This window comes from Macrotis lagotis, chromosome 1, assembly GCF_037893015.1.
Source record: "Macrotis lagotis isolate mMagLag1 chromosome 1, bilby.v1.9.chrom.fasta, whole genome shotgun sequence".
Lineage (NCBI taxonomy): Eukaryota > Metazoa > Chordata > Mammalia > Peramelemorphia > Peramelidae > Macrotis > Macrotis lagotis.
This window is the reverse complement of record NC_133658.1, coordinates 561,526,573-561,546,081: the sequence shown is the minus strand read 5'-3', so window position 1 is coordinate 561,546,081 and position 19,509 is coordinate 561,526,573. Positions and strand designations below refer to the sequence as shown.

General features: G+C 36.2%; 1 protein-coding gene and 1 long non-coding RNA gene across 2 annotated transcripts in view; both read right to left on the bottom strand.

Annotated features, from left to right (window-relative positions):
• NECTIN3 (nectin cell adhesion molecule 3) overlaps window positions 1-19,509 on the bottom strand; it is a 177,361-nt gene that overhangs the window by 27,726 nt on the left and 130,126 nt on the right. The gene's annotated exons all lie outside the window — the stretch shown is intronic.
• The window catches only part of LOC141507094 (uncharacterized), a 59,077-nt gene continuing 53,545 nt past the window's right edge, over window positions 13,978-19,509 (bottom strand). The window contains exons 2-3 of the long non-coding RNA XR_012474075.1: window positions 17,099-17,150; window positions 13,978-14,054 (exon numbers count right to left, since the gene is read on the bottom strand). This is a non-coding gene — a long non-coding RNA (uncharacterized LOC141507094). The remainder of the gene's footprint in view (window positions 14,055-17,098; window positions 17,151-19,509) is intronic.

Here is a 19,509-nt window from a genome sequence, read left to right as displayed (position 1 = left end):
TCTGGAATGACTGTCTCCAAATTTCAATTCTTCAAAGTACATGGAAATGATCATTTTCATATATTTATGACATTTCAAGCTCACTTGCATTTATGAATGCTTACTTAACTTGGCTACACTATTAAATATTTCATCCGAGTTTCCAAAAGTCTAACGATGACAAAGTACACTATATGATGTGGTTTGGGAAGCAAGGGAAATTGCAAAGAAGGACAAGGAGTATTGTCAAAAATCAGCTGTCACAAGAAAATGGTATAATTTAAAATGGAAAAAATGATAAGCTAAGATTATAGGACTCAATAACATTCTTATAAAAATCTAATGAAAAATTATAGAACATGGTTAGAAGAGGAAGAAAGACAAGAATGTTGCAAATGGAATGGTTTTATGGCTTTACATTTTAGTGGTATCTTGAGTTCTTTCTTGACTACCACAGATGGGTATTTAGACAAGAAGGCATCCAAACATTCAGGTGGCCAATGCCAAGGAAATGTGCAAACATTTGACCACTTTGTGAAGTTTTTTTTTAATTTACCTTAATATATATATTTTATATATATAATGTATATTATATATATATATATACATATATATATAAAGTTCTGCAGTAGATTTTTTTTAATGAATTGGGTTGAGTAGTGAGCTGCCTTGAAAATATGTATGCATTTCAAGTTGCAACCTAGTATTTCTCACCTACCCTAAAGATGCCAATTCACATGCCAACTATTTTCAATTTAATAGGTTTTACAGTCCTTTCAGTCCTCTACATCCCCTGCTGGCATCCCATCTATATTTGCAGTGTGGTTATATGATATCTTCCTATTAATAGCTTTCAAATAGCAAGATGCACGTGAGTCTGGGGCATTGGCCTATAGAGATGTAAAGACACCTGATGTGTGATGAAGCCATTCTGTATTAAATTGCGGCAGCTGGGTGCCTGAAGGTCATAACCTTGAAGGCTGTTGGGTAATCTGGCTCAGGACTGACTAAGAGACAGATTCTATTTCTCCTTATCAACCGACAAATAGCAACAACAAAGTAGTAGACTTTCTTGGTATCATAGGCTAATAATAGATAGGAATGTCAAAGCTGCAAAGGACCATGGAGATAATCTAATTCAAACCCCTCATTTTATAGTTGAGGAAACTCATCTATGATCCAAAGAAATAAAGGGACTTTTTCAATGTCATATTTTGCCTTGAGGAATCATCACTGAAAATTATATAATTTCATATTTGGAATTTTATATAAGATATATACCTCTCTACTCCAATTATTTATGAGAAAATTGAGTTCATAAAAGATGATATATTAGAAATGTTAACTATATTAAAAAAGATGAGCATGAAATTAAAGACATAAACACTGGCAAAGGGGAAGAGATTATCCCTATTAGCTGACAATATGAGAAAGCTCAATAAAATGAGAGATGAAACTGAGTTGATTAATAGCTTTAGTAAAGTTGCAGCGAACAAAACTAATCCACAAAAATTCATTTCTATAAATTACTATAAAAAACCAGAAAGAAATGATAAGAGATTGAATTTCATTCAAAAGAACTATAAAATATAGACAATATATAGGCATTAGTCTACCAAGACATAGGCAAGATTTATAGAAATATATTACCAAACATTCTTGACAGAAATAAGGAGAGATTGAATAATTAGACCCACTGTTCATGATTGGGTCATACCAATATAATAAAAATGGTGTTGCTACCTATATTAATTTATAGATTCGATGCTAGGTCAATTGAACTATCAAGGGAAAGCTTTATAGAACTAGACAAAGTAATAACAAATTTCATTTAGAAAAACAATAGGACTAGAATCTCAAGGGAAATAAAGAAGGGGAAAAAATCCTGTATAAAAAGTACTTAGTATTTGGACTAGATCTCAAACTATATAATATAGCAATAATCATCCAAACCATTTGGTAATGGGTAAAAAAGTTCCAGAAAAGTAGATCAGTGAAAATAACTGGTGTGTGATAAACCAAAGAACATGAATTACTGGGGGAAGGCTTCCCTATTTAACAAAAACTGATGGTAAAACTGGAAAGGTAGTTTTCACATCTTTGACTTGGGGATAGAGTTATTAAAAAAAAAGTGGGGGATCATAAGAGGGTTAGTAGACCATGGAGACACCAAAAAATTAAAAAGTATTTACACAAATCAAAGAAGATAGAATAAAAAGAAAAACAAAAAGTAGGGAAAATATTTGTGCCAAATAATGCTGAGAAAAACCCAATCTCTAAGATATATAGGGAATTGAAACAGATAGCACCATAGATAAGTGGTAGAAAGAATAAAAAGTTTTCAAAAGAAGGATGGCAAATCATAAATAACCCTTTGAAAACACATTGCCAATCACTAATAAATGAAGAACAGATGCTAAAATTTCTCCATATTCCATCTGATCCCAATCTATCTTTCTGGTCTCCCTCCTACACTCTGCAATCCAACCAAAATGCCCTCCTCTGTTTATTGTACATAAGACTTTTCACTTGCCATTCACTATGTCTGGAAAGCACCTCTTCCTTACCTCTATCCCTTTGAGTCTATTTCCTTTAAGATGCAGTTCAGAAAATTAAAAAAAATGTATATTTAAAAAATGGGCAGATGATGGAGCAGTGGATAGAGCATTGGCCTGGAGTCAGGAAGATCAGAATTCAAATCTTACCTCAGACACTTAATGATTGTCTAGCTGTGTGACCTTGGGGAAGTCACTTAACTCCACTGCTTTAAATGATTAAATTTTTTAAAATGATGCAATTTAGGCACCATCTTCTGCATGAAGCCTTTCCTTATTCCACCCCCCCCCCAACCCTGGAGGTACTTTAAGGATAATTTCATTTTTTGTGTTTGCATCCCTAGTATCTAGTAGATTGCTTGACCCAACAGAAGGCTTGTCAACTGATTCATCGATTGATAATCATTTCCACCATCTGCCAGCTAACAGACAAACCAGTCCAGATGAAGCAGTAAGACATACTAAGGGAGTAACAGGAGGGAGCACATTTCAAGTACCACACCTGGACCACTATCTTCCCTCAGACACTGATGGAGCCAGTCTAGGAGCAGGAACCCAAGAGTTTGGGAAAGAGTGGTCTTTATAAGAACAGTGTCCCTTCTTCCAACTCAATTCCTGCGGTCATCACAGGGAAAGGAATCCCTGTGGTGAACTGGAAAACAATTTCCTTCAATCACCAACCAACGGCTACCCATAAGGTATGTAAGCTAGCCTAGCAGATATGATCCTACTTCTATCTCCAGACCATTGGTTTTGCTTCCAACCTGGCAAGCCATAGTCCAGAGAAGCAATAACCCTTATGCAGATGTGACCTTTCTGCTTCCTCTTCAACCAAAGCTATGAAGACCCAGAAAACTAAGTCCTTATCATCAAAGTTGTTGGCAATGCTGGATCATTCAGCATCAGATAGGGAGATGATTATATCAGTGGAAATGATTTAAACTTGATATATATCACCTGCTTTGCCTCTACAGTCTTAAGAAGCATGAGAACTTTCCAAATGACTTGAATCTGAAACTTTAAGAGGTGTTTTTAGAATGTAAGCCTCTTGAGAGCATAAAATCCCTAATAGTACAGTGGTTTGAACATGATAAAAGCTTGATAAATGTTTTTTCATTTATTCATCCAATCATTCACTCATGAATTTGTTCATCTACCTGTCTATTCAATCCCTATTTTTACCCCAATGCCAACCCTTCACTTTGCTCTAGCTCATTCCTATTCCTGCACTGTCTCCTGGCAGGGACAGAACCGTCTAAATGCAAGTGGGGTCCTGTCATTCCAGATAATGCCTCTTCCCCTGCCTTGTGGATGGGAGGTGCTGCTGCTGCTGGCACCTCAGGCCTCTAGGATGTTGGTCAAGATGCTATACCAAAAGAAAGATCACAGGATTGGGACATAGCCTTATGTCAGTTTGGGGTGTGCAAGGGTGTTGATAGCTAACAATCTTTCTCATTTAACAACTACGTATCAAGTGCTTAGTTCTTATTTCAAAATACAATTAGAAAAACAAATACAATTAGAAAGAATGTCAGTACTTGTCCAGAAGGTATTTATATTCTTTTTTTAAATTTATATTCTAATAGGGGAAGATGACATATGAGAGGAGAAAGAGATGCCAGCAGAGGTGGAGAAAATTCAAAGTTGGGAGTAGAGACCCAGGAGGAATGAAGACTAGCTGGTCTGGACACTTTTCTTAAAAAAGAGAAGTTCTTTCTGGAAGGGACTAAGTAGAGGAAGGAGCTGTAGGGACAGAGTGAACTTCCAGTTGAGAAGGATGGGGAAGCATGATGGAGAAAGTCTTCCTCACAACTGGAGATTAGAAGGAAGAGGGCAAGACAAGGGGCAAGAAACCTTTAATATAGTATATCCACAATAATGGATGGACAGACACAATCTTCCTCAAGCTTTTACATGGTCACCAAGATAGTTACTGAGCATGCTTCAAAATGGAGGGCACCTACTAAGCAAGCATTTGCAAAATAAAGATAAAATCAATGTAATGTAATTGCTGGAAAAGACAGGATTAATGACCAGAGGGATTAGCAAAGGCTTTATGTTGAGGGCAGAATTTAATCTTAGTTTAAAAGGAAATAATGGATATAACTGTCTAAGAGACAGAGAAAAGAAATGTATTTCCATCATTTGAGAGGTCTATGAAAAAGTAAATAGGAGATGCATGTCCAGCAAGAACGACTAATGGGAGATGGGGGGAGAAGAGTAATATATAAGAACAGAAGAGAACTCAGTGAATATTAAATTTTACTGGGTGAGCATAGCTTCATGTATTAGCATTAAAAGTTGGAAATTAGCAGAAGATCAAAGGGTAAAGGAGAATTTAAATAGTTGAAGTTTTGGTCAAGGCTAGGAAAATAGGTTTAGTTCTTGTCCTTCATACTTGAAGATGACCAAAATGACACCACTTTGTGGGGTCCAAGTATAGTGTGTCTGACATGAATATTTGGAGTGGTGATGTCTCTAAATTTGTGTATCCCCCATTTCTTTTGAGTTATTGCAAGGAAAGACAAAGGCCTATTTCCTGGGCAAAAGTCAAATTTCAGTAAGCATTAATATTTAAGGTAGGAGCATGGTTAAGAGGTTTAAACATCATTGCCTTGTTACAGTTCAATAAGTTAACACAATAAGGTTATAAGAACAGGAGTAAAGCTAGAAATAAATCTGTTTTCTGATTAAGTTCATTCTTCTAGCTCTAGGATTACTTTGTCAATATCTAGTTCAGAGACAGAAAAAGGCAAGGTAAGATCCTTTACAGGTCAGTGATGTTTTTGGAGAAGAAATGTCAATTGATATCAGGTTTTGGCAGGTTAAAGTAAATGAGGAACTGATCAACCATGACCATAAAATATGCTTGAGAAAGGATGTTAATAATTTGGGATAGCAATAGTATTTTTAAAAATGTATTTCCCTCATTCTTTAATTTCTAGTGCAATCTTCTCCCAGATAATTTACTCATTGATATGCTCAGCTTGTTTTTATTATGCTTTGCTCAAAAATTTGATAGGAAGAAGTCAGGCATTATAAACAGCCAGCTTAAGTATCTTTTTTTTTGTCAGAAACTTTTTAATCATCTTTAGGATGTTTCTCAGTCTGGTACAAATCATCTTTTATCTTGTTGGTTTTCTTCTGCAGAATAAAGATAGATGTATTTGCTTTAGTCTTTCACTAATCATTGTTCAGTTCACAGTCAGAATAATTGAAAGTTCCTACAATAAGAGATTTTCATGTTTTCTTTCATTTATACACAGATCAGAGAAGGGAGAAATTTCTATTCCACAAATGCATATCAGGTTTCTCTTTGGTCACTTTTATAATCCTCCATCCAGGTGCAGTATGAATTTATGGATGAGGGCAAACCCTCTGCTACCATCCCTGCTCTTTCTGAATCCCAAAGCAATAAAATTGCAGTATTTGTGCTACAGAAATATAGTGAGTTTCATTAACGTGATTGATCAATTGACACACACACACACACACACACACACACACACATTGATAGAACTAATTCTAAGGGTCATATGTTCAATTTCATGTTATAATACAGCTAGTATGACTTTTTTCATCTCTTTCCCCCCCTCAATATAGTTAGCTAGACCTCTTTTCCATGACCAGACTATATCAAAGAGTCTGTAGCATTTGACTCTTGATGCAATTAGGACAATGAAAACATGAAATTGAAGAGGATTAGAATAGATGGGGAATTCTATTTGATTTCTGTGGAATATCATTCATGATGGTGGTACACACCTTAAGGAAGCATGCTTCTCTATTTTGATATAAAAACTCAGTAATTCTTATTTTAGTGGTCACTTAGTCATAGAAACTTGTGGGAGACACTTTGTTGGAGGAGTGGTGCTAAAGGCAAATTATGCTGAGTAAAATGCTTTTCTGTAATCAGTCTATAGACCCAGTAGGACCTTTATTCTCTAAAGTTCTCAATCATGTGACTTTGAAGATGTGATTTACAATAGGAAACAATTTTTTGAAAGTGGGGGCTTGTGGTTTTCATCAAGGATATCCTTGATAACTCATAGACAACTATAAAAGATTTTATAGAGAAAAGGAAGTAAAATATAAACAGGAAATGGCACATAATTTGTCACTCTTCTCCTTGCCATTTTTAGTAAAATCACTATCTGTGATTATTTCCATTCTTTTGGAATCTTTCTGAATTTGAGGGTTCATCATATCATAGACCTCCCTAAAATTCCATCAAAATTCTTCCACTTCGGGGCAGCTAGGTGGTGCAATGAATAGAGCACTGGCCCTGGAGTCAGAAGGACCTGATTTCAAATCTTACTTCACCTAATACTTACCTAGCTGGGTGGCCTTGGGCAAGTCACTTAATCTCATTGCATTGCAAAAATAAAAAAAAAATAAAATTCTTCCAACTCCAGTACAGATTTGGTTAGGTCTGGTGACTCTGACTTAGGTGCCATTGACATTTCCTCAGTACATTGGATAATACAAATAGAGTACAAATGTAATGGGTCTACTATCACTAGTAATGAGACTAGATAAGGAAAGAAATTCAGATATGTTCCATTTTACACTTAGTTAATGGCCTTCTTCCAGATTTATTTAAAGATGTACTAAGGGTGATCTATTTTAGTTTGATATCATGCCAAGCCTTTTGATAGAATGCTTTTTATTCTCCTCAACTTTTCCCCCTTTTTGTGATGTGGTTGTTCTTGATCTTCTGATATCCTCCTCCATGATGTATTACAAATGAAATTGTTATCTACATGGCTACTGCTAAGACTCTGCTTAGTATCGAAATCTAATGTTTGCCAGAAGATTTTTGAGCTCTTCCATTCTCCATATAGTGTTGACTTTTTTTTTGGGGGGGGGATAGACTTGTCTAAGTAAGTTATAGAGTCAATGAGGTTTTTCTTTATTCAATGCAAATGGAGTTTTGTTTGTTCTGTTTTACTGAATCAACAGCTTGTATAGCAAGTTACAATGAAACAATCAAATTCAGTGCCTTTTCATCTTTATCTTTTTTTCTAATTTAGTATCGATTTTTACTTTTATTCAAACAAGGCATGATCTCTTACTTTACATTACAGATTCTTAAATAGCTACTACATCAGTAATCCATCATTTTCAAGTCACCACAGCCATTGATCCTCTCAATACTGGTTGGCTCTGATCAACTAGCACTTCCTCTGGTTTATGTCTAGGATTTTTATGCCTTGCCATGCAGGCCAGGATAGAAACCAGGTCCTGGAGAACTTAACCCCTGAGAATGCAGTTCTCTTGCTGGGGTCCCACCTTATGAGTAGGGCTGCTTCAGCCATGCTTCCCTTCACTCTCCAGACATCGCCTCCCTAGCCACCAAGCTGCTCTATGGCTCTTCCAGTTCTGGAACCATAATCAAATCAACTCTGCCAATTGCTTTTTTTTGTATAAGGTGTCAATCTGTTTCCCTAGATCTTCATGCCTTTTCCTAAGAAAAAAAAAAAACACTTTCCAAACCAAAATATCAATCATCACTTTCCCTGTTCTCTGTATTGGAATGAAAATTACTTCATTTTAGAATTTTGTATCTCCAGCATTTAGCATAGTGCTTGATATATAGTAAATATTTAACAAATTTTTTTCAATGATTTATGATTCAGAGTCCTCACCTGGGCAAATTCCTTATCTGTGTTACATTTCTACCTTTCTCTAGTCCTTATTCTTACCTACTAGCTTTACCCTCTACCCACTAGAAATTCCATCCCTACAATGAAATTCATCATCATCCTATCTTTCTTCTTATACTCTAGTCTTTTTTTCATAGAAACTAAATTTCTCCAAAATGTGCCTCAACCCTCATCATTAGTTACTTTTTTTCAAGATGTACCTTGATATAATAGGACAGGAAGAAGAATCAGAATACTCATTTTCCTTACCAATATTTATCCTCACTGTCATCATTTAGCATTTTCTTCTTTGAGGCTAAGTCTATCCATTTCTACTACCCATTTAAGACCCTTGTGGTGATCACCCACAAGTCTCTAAGTCACTCCTTCTCATTTCTCCAGGAATTATTCAGTACCTGGCTTAACACCCTTTTTTTCCCTTCTAGCCCAGTTCTTAGACTCATTCTTGATGATTTAACATATACAGTGATGTCCCACTGACATCTCAGCTTCCCAGTTCCTCAACCTCCTCAACTTTCATGGCCTTCCTCTCCAACCTACTTTATTCATGCAAAAGGAAGTAATATCTTAGCCCTAATCATTACCCCAAATTGTTCAGTTACCCGATCTTGAACTTAATATTCCCGTTAATCACAATTTCCTGTCCTTCCATCCTTTCTCTGCTTCACTCCTACAAAACATGTTATTTGTCCTTTTCTTTATACTCTATGACTCCTCTGAGTAGCTATTCACAAAATACCTCATTCCACCTCCCATTTTCTTGTCTTTGTCCTTCATCTCTTTATTTCTGCCTCTTAGAATCCCTAGTTTTTCCTCAAAGTGTCAATTCAGATGCTACAAGTGATGTGAAGTCCTGGATCTTTGATTTATTACCTGTTTGACTTTGGTCAATTCAGAGGTTTCTAGGCTTCAATTTTCTCATCTAAAATGAAAGCATCAGTCCCATGAATGCCCATGAATGAAGGATTTCATTTTCTTTAGGGCTACCACACCATTTTTCATCTTTGAATCTGCAATATCTAACCCATTGCCTTACAATCAGTAGATACTTCATACCTATTTTTCACTTGCATGTTAAAACTGCTTTATCCAAACCATTGCTAGTCACAACTCTTAGCATTCCCAGTTTTCCCGGATTTGGTTCTCTCTTCTGCATTAGACTTATTTTTCACCCAGGCTGAAGTCCTATTTAACAAACTTCCCATTACCCATTTTGATCCAGGATGTTTCCCAGGCATCTCAAATTCAGCATGTCCAAAACAGAACTCAGTGTTTCCCACATCACCTCTAAACTTACCTATTACTAGAAAGGGCACCACCACCATCTCAGTCACCCAGGTTTCAAGCCATCATCTTCAACTCCTCCCTCTCACTCCCAGATAGCCAACATTGGCTTATTTTATTCTTTTCATTTCCACAACATTTCTTGTGTACAACTACCAGCCTATTTCTAGCCCTCTTCATCTCTTGTCAGAATGAATGCATTAATCTAATTGGTACTGCTACTTGGGATTTCTTCTTACTCCAATCCATTTCTGAAAATCAATTAAAATACATGTCTAACCATGTCATTCTCATTTTCAATAAATTATGGTGTCTTCCTATTATTTCTGGGATCAACGTACTACCTCTGCTCTTCAGAACTTGGCCCTTCCTTTCCAGTTTATTTAATCTTCTATAACTGCACTCTACAATCCTGTTATAATATCCTCCTTATAGATCCCTGAATCTCAATTACCCATCTCCATGTCTTTTGGAGTCTCTGTTCCAGATGCCTGGAACATACTCTTTCTTGACTTAGGATGAAAAATGCTGTCTACCTCTAGACAAAGAACTGATGGAGTTTGAATGCAGATGTGTATATTTTTAAACTCTGTTTTCTTGCAGTTATTTTTTGGTCTGTTTTTTCTTTTGCAACATGTCTAATAAGGAAATATATTACATGACTACGCAAGTATAACCTAAATTAAATTATTTGCTTTCTCAATAAGATGGAAGAGAATGTGGAATTCAAATTTTTCTATAAGAATATAATTTTTTTTTACTTGTAATTGGAAAAAGAATAAAAAATATATTTTAAAAAGAATATATTTCTTCTTCACTTCTGCCTCTTAGAATACCTGGCTTCCTTTAAGACTTTACTCAAAAAACAAAACAAAACAAAACAAAGAGGGCAGCTAAGTGGCACAGTGAATAGAGCACTGGTTCTGGAGTCAGGAGGACCTGAGTTCAAATTTGACCTCAGATACTTACTAATTACCTAGCTATGTGGCCTTGGACAAGTCACTTAACCCCATTGCCTCGCTAAAAACTTTAAAAAACCCAACAAGACTTTATGCAAACATTACCTTCTGCAAGAAGTCTTTTTGGGTCCCTCAGTTATTAAGATCACCATATATCTACTTTGTAAGTATCTTGCATCTGCTTTTATCTATCACATCTTGTCTCTCCCATCAGAATGTAAGCTTCCTGGAAATAAGAGACCGTTTTTATTTTTTTTTTTTCTGTACTTTCAATGGCTATAATAGTACATGGAATATTTTGTTGTTTTGTTCAATCATTCCACTTGTGTCCAGCTTTCTTTGAGACCCCTTCTGAACTTTTCTTGGCAAAGACACTGGAGTGATTTGTCATTTCCTTCCTAAGGCAGAGTCAAGTGACTTGCCCTGGGTGACAGTTAGATTTGAACTCAGGTTTTCCTGACTCCAGACCCAGAACTCTATCCTAGCTGTAGTGGCATATAGTACTTTAAAAATCCCTGTTCACTAATTTTTCAAATTCTGATTTTCACCAACAGTAAAATCAGCTCTAGAACTGGAAGGGACCTCAGTTACTACGTAGTCTAAACCGTCTTGTCTCTTAAAACACTCAGATACTATTCCAAAATTTTCCCCAATGTTTATTTAGGAGAGGCATTAAACAGGGAAAGAGGAGATACAAGTTGTAATTTTAACTCTATTGCTAATATCTGGCTAGATGACTTAGAGTCAATCCTTATAACCACAATATGGTTAGTCTCAGTTTCCTCACTGTAAAGGAAGGTACAGAACGGATCTTATTTGATCACATCTAAAGGCCACTGAGGCTCTAATGAGGCTTCTTTTATTGCTGAATTTACTTTATTAATTTCCTATTATTTTAGATCTAGCTCCAGACTTGTAGGAAATAAGCCAATTTTTTACCCTTACTTTTATGCTAGTGTCTAACCCTTACTTTTATGTTGGGATTTTTGATAGTCTAAATCTCTGTTTAAAATTCTTCAAAAGTTGCATTGAAAAATGTTATGATATAAAAGCTACTGGGCCTTTAAGGAAAAGGTTTGAAAAACATTTTCTTCTAGATACCTTAAGTTACTAACTCAAATTATTGCTATAAGCATTACAGGAATAAACAAATATTCTACAAAACTAAATCAAATTACATCTTTATACTAAACAATCAATTATTAAACAATCAATGGGAGGGTAGTAACTCATAGGAGTCAAGTGAATAAAATTCCTACGGTTAATTGGAAGGGGGAAAAGTTACTGGGCTGAGCAAAGTTATGTTTTCAGAAGCAAAATGTCCTACTTTTCTACAGAAAGGAAGCAGGAGTGCTGAGGCTGAAAAGATAAACATGGGCTTTCCTTATGATTAGCCCAAATATCTAAGGTAGAATGAATAGATGGCCTATGGTTAAAAGAGAGAGTAGCTGCCCTCTGAAAGATAAGGGGCCAAGGGCACTTTGATGAACAAGTCCAAAGGCTGTAGGAAGCACATTTGACTCCAGGCCAGGATTTGGGGCAAGCAGATAAAGAAAAAAGTGAAAAAATTAGTTCCTCGGCATGCCAGGATACAAAGGCATATATTTCTTTAAAAACCTTGTCTTGTAGCCAGGTTTCAAAGCTCTGGGGTCAGTCAGATTCAGAGGCTTCAGGAAATTAAAAAAAGTTTCAGAAATTCCATGGCCATGCCAAGTTTATTTTCTGAAAAACCTCAACCCTAGGTAAAAGGCACTACAAGGGGTGCACCAAGCCAGACCATCCCCCCCCTACACAAAGTTATGTTTATAGGAGGGACAGTTTGATCTTTCTAGCTGCAGTTATACACAAATATACAATATGTATAATTGTATATATATAAGTTATATACAAACTCTCAAACCTGGAAGAGACCTCAGAAGTCAGATGATCACTTTCTAGGAATTCAGCTGTAAAAAAAGAAGATAAAATTGTTTGAAGGCAATTATGTTACGATTTAGTGAATGTTTTTAAGGATGGAAAGACTTGGGCTTATGAGGAGGCAGTAGGTAGTCAATAAACATTTATCAGGAGTCTACTTATTTAACAGGAACTATACTAAGGGCATGGGATACAAAGAAAGACAAAAGACTTTCAAGGAGCTCACAGAGAGGTAGGGCAGATGTAGATTCTGAAGAATCTCAGGGGTTATCTGTTCCAATTCTTTCATTCTAAGGATGAGGAAAGTATGATGCAGAGAAAAAGAAGTGCTTTGTCTAAGAACACCCAGGAAGTATAGGTAGTGGAGTGGGAATTTGAATCCAGGTTCTCTGACCATAAATTTCAATTCAATTCCTACCCAGATCATAGGACCTTGCTATAATATTTCCAACAAGAGTCATCCAGCCTTCCAGCATAGAGACCTCACTACTTTCCTTCCCCTGCCCAATCCCCAATAAAGTAGTTCATTTCAATCTGAGCTGCTTTAATTGTCTGAAAGATTTCCCTAATGTTAAATCAAAATGTGATCTCCTATAATGTTCACTTATTGGTTCAAAGGACACCCTCTGGGACTTTGTAGAAGATGTCTAATATTTCTTTTTTCCTCTTCTCCATGACAATGCTTTATATATTCTATGAAGGATAATTATTGTGCTTCCTTTAAGTCATCTCCAGACTAAACATGCCCACTTCCTTCATCTAATACAAACATTGTGCCTTTGTTTCAACATTCTGCTGTCCCTCCAAAGTATGCATTCAACATCCCCTCTAAAGGGTAACCCTCAGGACCTGGCACAATATTTCAGATATAATTTGGGTTGGGCAGGGGAAAGCAGATCCATCACATCCCTTGCTCTAGACACAATTCTTCTGGTAATGCTGCCTCAATATTTTTCACTGCTATATCCCATTACTGATTTGCACTCAACCTACAGTCCACTCACTGCTTGCTGTCCATGCTTCTCCCAACCTATAGTTGTAGAATTAATTTTCTGAACACAAAAGGGCTTTAGATTCATTTCAAAAATTTTTACATTGTTAGATTTAGTCTACCATCTAAATCTGTTAAGAACTTTTTTTGGTTAAGCACTTTTGTAATAGCTAAACTTTGCCACTTCTTGCCTTCTGAAAATTTGATATCCATGCCTTCTATGCCTGCATTCAAATTTGTTTATCAGTTGAGTCCAACTCTTCATGACTGCCTTAGGTGTTCTTGGATACTGGAGTGGTTTGCCATTGCCTTCTCTAACTCATTTTAATATATGAGGAAACTGAGTCAAACAGGGATAAATGACTTGTCCAAAGTCACACAGCTAGCAATTTCCTAAGGTCAGATTTGAACTCTGGAAAATGAGTCTCTTCAACTCAATTCATTGTAGCACTATAGTTGCCCTCTTCAAAAGATACCAGAGTGGGTTTCCATTTCCTCCTCCAATGAATTTGGTGAATTAGGAGGATGTCTATCCCAAGAATATGAAGACTTCCATGGTAGAATGAACAGACAACAATTTATTCCAATAGTCACAAAAGCAGCTAAAACAGGAGCTGAGGCACTTTGGCCAAGCAGAGAAGACTCCAAGATGATCATCCATTGTATCCATTAATCTTTTGTCCTGCCACTGGACTTGAATGACCTAGTAAGAGAGAGTGAAGCTGACAATATGGCACAACTCTGTCTCATTTAAGTCCAATTCATTCATATACAAGTCATATCTGTGATATCACTGGTCCTCTTTGAAGAACAAAGGAAACAGAAATTAAGTGACTTGCTCAGAGTCATACAGCTATTTTGTATCTGAGGCTAGATTTGAATTTGAGACTTCCTGATCCTGCTCAGTGTTCAATCTACTTTCATTCAAGCCACTGTTAAAAATACAGGACTGAAAACACTGAGATGAGCAAGTCCTCCCTCCTGATTGACATAGGACTGTGAGATGGAACTGACTTTATAAATCATCTGATTTAATATTCAAATTTTTTTTGGTAAGGAAAATGAGGTCTATAGAAGTAAAGCAAAGTTCATCTGTTAAATGCACATTCAACTAAATTTAAAAGTACTTATCTGTACTCTAGTCCACATTTGTCCATTTTTTCACCAGGATCTTATATCAAGATATCAAATATCCTTATTGAACAGCATACCCTCAATGACCAACTGGTCTAGAAAATGTTATGAAAAAGAGATCCCAAAGAAAGGGAAAAGAATTGACATGTACAAGAATATTCATGGTAGCTCCTTTTATGGTGGCAAAGATATGGAAATTGAGGGGATGTCCATCAATCGGGGAATGGTCAAACAAGCCTTGGTATATGAATATAATAGAATATTATTGTTTTGTAAGAAATGATGAACAGGAAGATTTCTGAAAAACTTGAAAATATTTACTTGAACTGCTATTGAGTGAAGTGAGCAGAACCAGAAGAATATTGTACATTTTAATAACAATCTTGGGTGATGAGCAACTATGATAGACTTACCTCCCCTCAGCATATAGCAATAAAGGACAATTCTAAAACACTTGTGATGGAAAATGTCAGCCACAACCAGAGAAAGAATGATGGAATCTGAACGCAGATCAGAGTATGCTATTTTCACTTTTTTAAATTTGTTTTTTGCTTTTTTCCATCTTGTAGTTTTCCCCCTTTATTCTGATTCTTCTTTCACAACTTTAGAAATATGTGTAATATGACTATACATGTATAACCCATATCAGATTATTTCTTATCCCGGGGGAAGGGAAGAGAAAGAGGGAGAACATTTTATAAAAACGAATACTGAAAACTATCTTTAATTATAATTTTAAAAATAAATAAAAATTAAAAAACAAATGTATGAAAAAAGGAAACAAGTTTAGGCTGACATGGGATGGATCACCTCTTTCCTTTTTTTAAATGTTCATAGACTTCACTTTTAGTAATCCACCCTGGACTACTTGCCAGGCCCTTAGGCAGCCATGAATACCATGGAAAGTTGCTCTCTGTTGTTCCTTGTTTTGAATGTTATTATGCAACTGCTTCCAAGATTCTCTGAAAGGTACAGAATTTGCTTCTGAGATTCCTCTCAAGTCTGAAATTTTGTGATTCTGAGGATTTTACTAGGAATTAAGTTCAAACTCCTGATCTATAGTTGGAAAAATCTATCTCCTTCCCATTTTGAAATTTGAACATTTGCTTATATCCTATCCTCAGATATTTTGCCGGAAAGATCTCAAATAGTAGTTGAACAATCATGCTGACAAGGTATCTTTAAAAAAAACCTTAATAATAAGCAAATCCTTTTCTTTTTAATCAAATTTGGTCTCAGATATTAATTGTATAACCTTGTGCAAGTCACTTAACTACATTTGCCTCAGTTTATTATTATTTGCCTCATACTTATTATTATAATTTTGGCAGTTTCCTTAGTGTTGTTATTGTTCAATCATTTCAGTCATGTCTAACTCTTTATAAGTCCCTTTGTGGTTCTCTTGGCAAAGATACTGGAGAGGTTTGCCATTCTCTTCTGCAACTCATTTACAGAAGAGGAAATTAAAGCAAATAGGGTTAAGTGATTTGTCCAGGGGTCATATTCGAACTCAGGTTTTTCTGACTCCAAATCTAGCTTTCTATCTACTGGGCCTCCAAGCCCAGTGAATAGAATACAATACACCAATGAATAGAAAATTGACCTCAAACCCAGGCATATTGAGATTTAAAAGTTACCTCTGAAATTTAAAGACTCTAAGACCCTGGGCAAATCACATAAATATTCTAGGCAACTCTGATTAGGAGTATAAATTGAAAGCAAAGTGCTGATCTATAGCAAGAGAGGAAAATTCCACTCCCAAGGGGGATTAGGAGTATAGTCTCTATTCCTGTACTGAATGAATTGGACTGGACTCAGCAATCTTTGAATCATTATGAACTGGCTCTAAGGCACTGATAGTACAGATTAATAATTGATATTACGGCATTTAAAAACCTTTCCAAACAATCTGTTCTAAAGGAATTATCCTTTTACGGATTTATGTGTTGCTGTTTTCTATTTGGTAACAGATGAATGAAATACATGAATATATGAATGAAAATGTGAAATAGCATGTTAGCTTCTTTCGACTTAGATTTGATTCCCCAGATTATGAACACTGTGTGTGTGTGTGTGTGTGTGTGTGTGTGTGTGTGTGTGTGTGTGTGTAGGGGGCAGGAAATATCTAAAATGTAGACTCACTTTTTTTGGAGGAGAGAGTTTTGATAAAAAAAATCTTTTAAAAAGAGGAATTAGAAAAGAACTAGAGATCCTCTGTATCTAGTTCTATTCCCTTGTCGTCCAGATCAGGAAAAAGTAGTTAGGAGGCACAGTAGTTAGAGCATCAGTCCTAGAGTCTGGAAGACCTGAATTCAAATCCAGCCCCAGACTCTTATGAAGTAAGCCTGTGCAAGTCATTTAACATTTGTTTGTCTCAATTTCATAATCTGCAAAATGGAGATGATAATAATAACACCTCTCTCCTATTGTTAGCTTGAGGTTCAAATGAGATCATAATAGTAAAGCATAATGTATAAAGTATGGCATATGATAAGAGCTATATAAATGTTAGTTCTTAAAAAGACCCAGTTAAGTTAAAGTTCCCTACTAACTAGCAAGTAGAAAGATGCAATGAGATTCAAATTTGGGTCCCTTGACTTCAAATCAACTTACTCATCCTCTTTCAGGCTGAATTTGAAAAACTAAAGACTCAAAAGAACAGCATCTGTCAAAAATAAAAATAAAAAGTCAATCCTGAACTAATTAGGCCAAAAAAGGTTCCCCAGACCCCACCACAAAGCCTCATATATTATAGAAAGCTCTCAAACTCACAGTTTGAATTTTATGACATAACTACTTTGCATGGTATTTAATTTACAAATTAAAAAGAAAAACCTTCAGGAAAAAATGCGATAGTGCCAAACATAGCCAACTCTAAGGCCAGTGTTTGGAACTTCTTTTGTAAAATCAGTAAACATAAGTAAACAATGGCAGAGATTTACAAGAACTCCAAGAACATCTATCTCACAGTTGGGTTCAAACAGATAATTTCCAGCACATTTATTGCGTTAGGTCATTATGCTTCACTTCCTGTGAAGCTGTTAAACTGAGGATAGTTAATGGTGAGCAAAAGAGTTCTTATGTCTCATGCTTTTCATCCTTTTGGGGCAGCCAGAAAGGTCCAATATCTGCCATGTGTACAAACCTTTCTGCGACTAGTTTTTAAAATCTCAAATTGGCCATTGAGTAGTATCTCTATGGCATTCAACCTCAAGTCCCTAGAATGAGTTTGATGGGATAGCTCGGCTGGGGTCCTGGGAGTGGGGCTTTTCATAAAATCCAGAAATTTAGCTGCATTTGCTTTCTTGGCTTGCACAAAACATCAGACACTAGAAATAGGAGCAGCAACTGACCCACCTCCAACGCAGCTAATCAAATTCCACCCTACAGTGTTTCCTAGGGAACAAATAAAGCCTGGGACTGGGAGGCCCTATACAAGAAGAGGAAGGCTACATTTCTTCTCTGGTGTATGCCCCTCCTCCCACCTATTTACCTCTGTGCTGAACACATGAGAAGTGTGAGAAAGTGATTTCTAAAAGAACCCAAAATCTGCAGCCTTGAAAGGATGGCCTGAAATGAAAGGCTTTGGTCCCTGACCTTGGGCTATCTGTTTCCCAGGTATCACTTCCCTCCTTTTAGCTTCCCTTCTCTCCTCTACCTTGTCTGTAGACCCCAGTCTAATGCTAACTGGACCCCATTCCTGCTTCCTCCATCTGTGTTCTGCCCCCCTTAATTTACTGGTTGTCCTGTTTCCTCCAGATTGTTCCTGTAACATGATGGAAACACAGTGTGGTTTAGCAGAATGCAGGGTCCAGAGCAGGAAAACCATTTCTACCCCCTTAGCATTTGTGTGACCGTGGGTAAATAACCTCTCTATCTGGGCTTCCATGTCTGTTCTCTGACTGGCCTAGTTCTCAGGGTTTCCACATGGCTATAACAATGGATATAAAAGTTTGTTTTTTTTTTTACCATCCTCTTCCCTCACTCTTGGATGAGGACCTTATTTGTATTTTAATTGGTAATATTAAGAGGCCATTCTCAGGTGCAAGTTGGGTTCCTATATGACTATTTATATACAATTATCTTAATTGAAAATCACAGCATTTGACACTGTTCATCATCCTCTTCTTTTGGACAAACATGCTTCTTGGGATTTTTATGATGCATCTCTCTGTTGAGCCTTCCTAGCTGACTCTATCTTTAGCAATCATGCCATGATATTTTAACTGTGGGTATAACAAAAAGGTCTGTCCTTGGCCCTCTGATCTCCCTACATTTGTTGTCTTGGTGTCTTTGTTATCTTACATGGGTATAATTATCAACTCTTTGTAGATGAATATCAATTTGCACATTTAGCAATAATCTTGTTCCTAAGCTCTTCACCCATACCACCTATTGGACATTGTTTTTCTTATTAGACAATTCCCTTTACCTATTATTTATTCTGTATATGCTTCATAGATATCTGTGAGGATTACATAAGCAGAAACACACACACATACAACATAATATAAAAATATAGATATATATTATAGTCTACAATAGAATACGTCTCCTGAGAATGGGGACAATTTTCACTTATCCCCTGCCCCTGGTACAGTGCCTGAACATAGGCCTATAAGATCATAGCAAGAGGAGAAGTTAGAGGTCACTGACTCTAACCCCCTCATTGTACAGATGAGAAACTAAGCTTCTTGTCCAGAATCACACAACCAATTAGTATCTATGAGGAGATTCAAACTCAAGTCTTCCTGACATTATACTCTACCACCTAGCTGCCTGGATATGTTGAGGTGCTTACTAATTGCTTGTTGATTGATTTCTAACTTCTAAAGTACTATAGAAAAGAAAGGTAATATTATAATTATTAGGTAATAAAATGATGGAGTCAATGTCTTAAGTTGGAAAGGTCATCCAATTGTACACAAATCAAGAATTACATTAGTAAGAATCCAATAAATAAGTAAGAATTACTTACTACCACCAACTAAGCTTCTCCAGTTAAAAGTAAGTACAGTGGAATG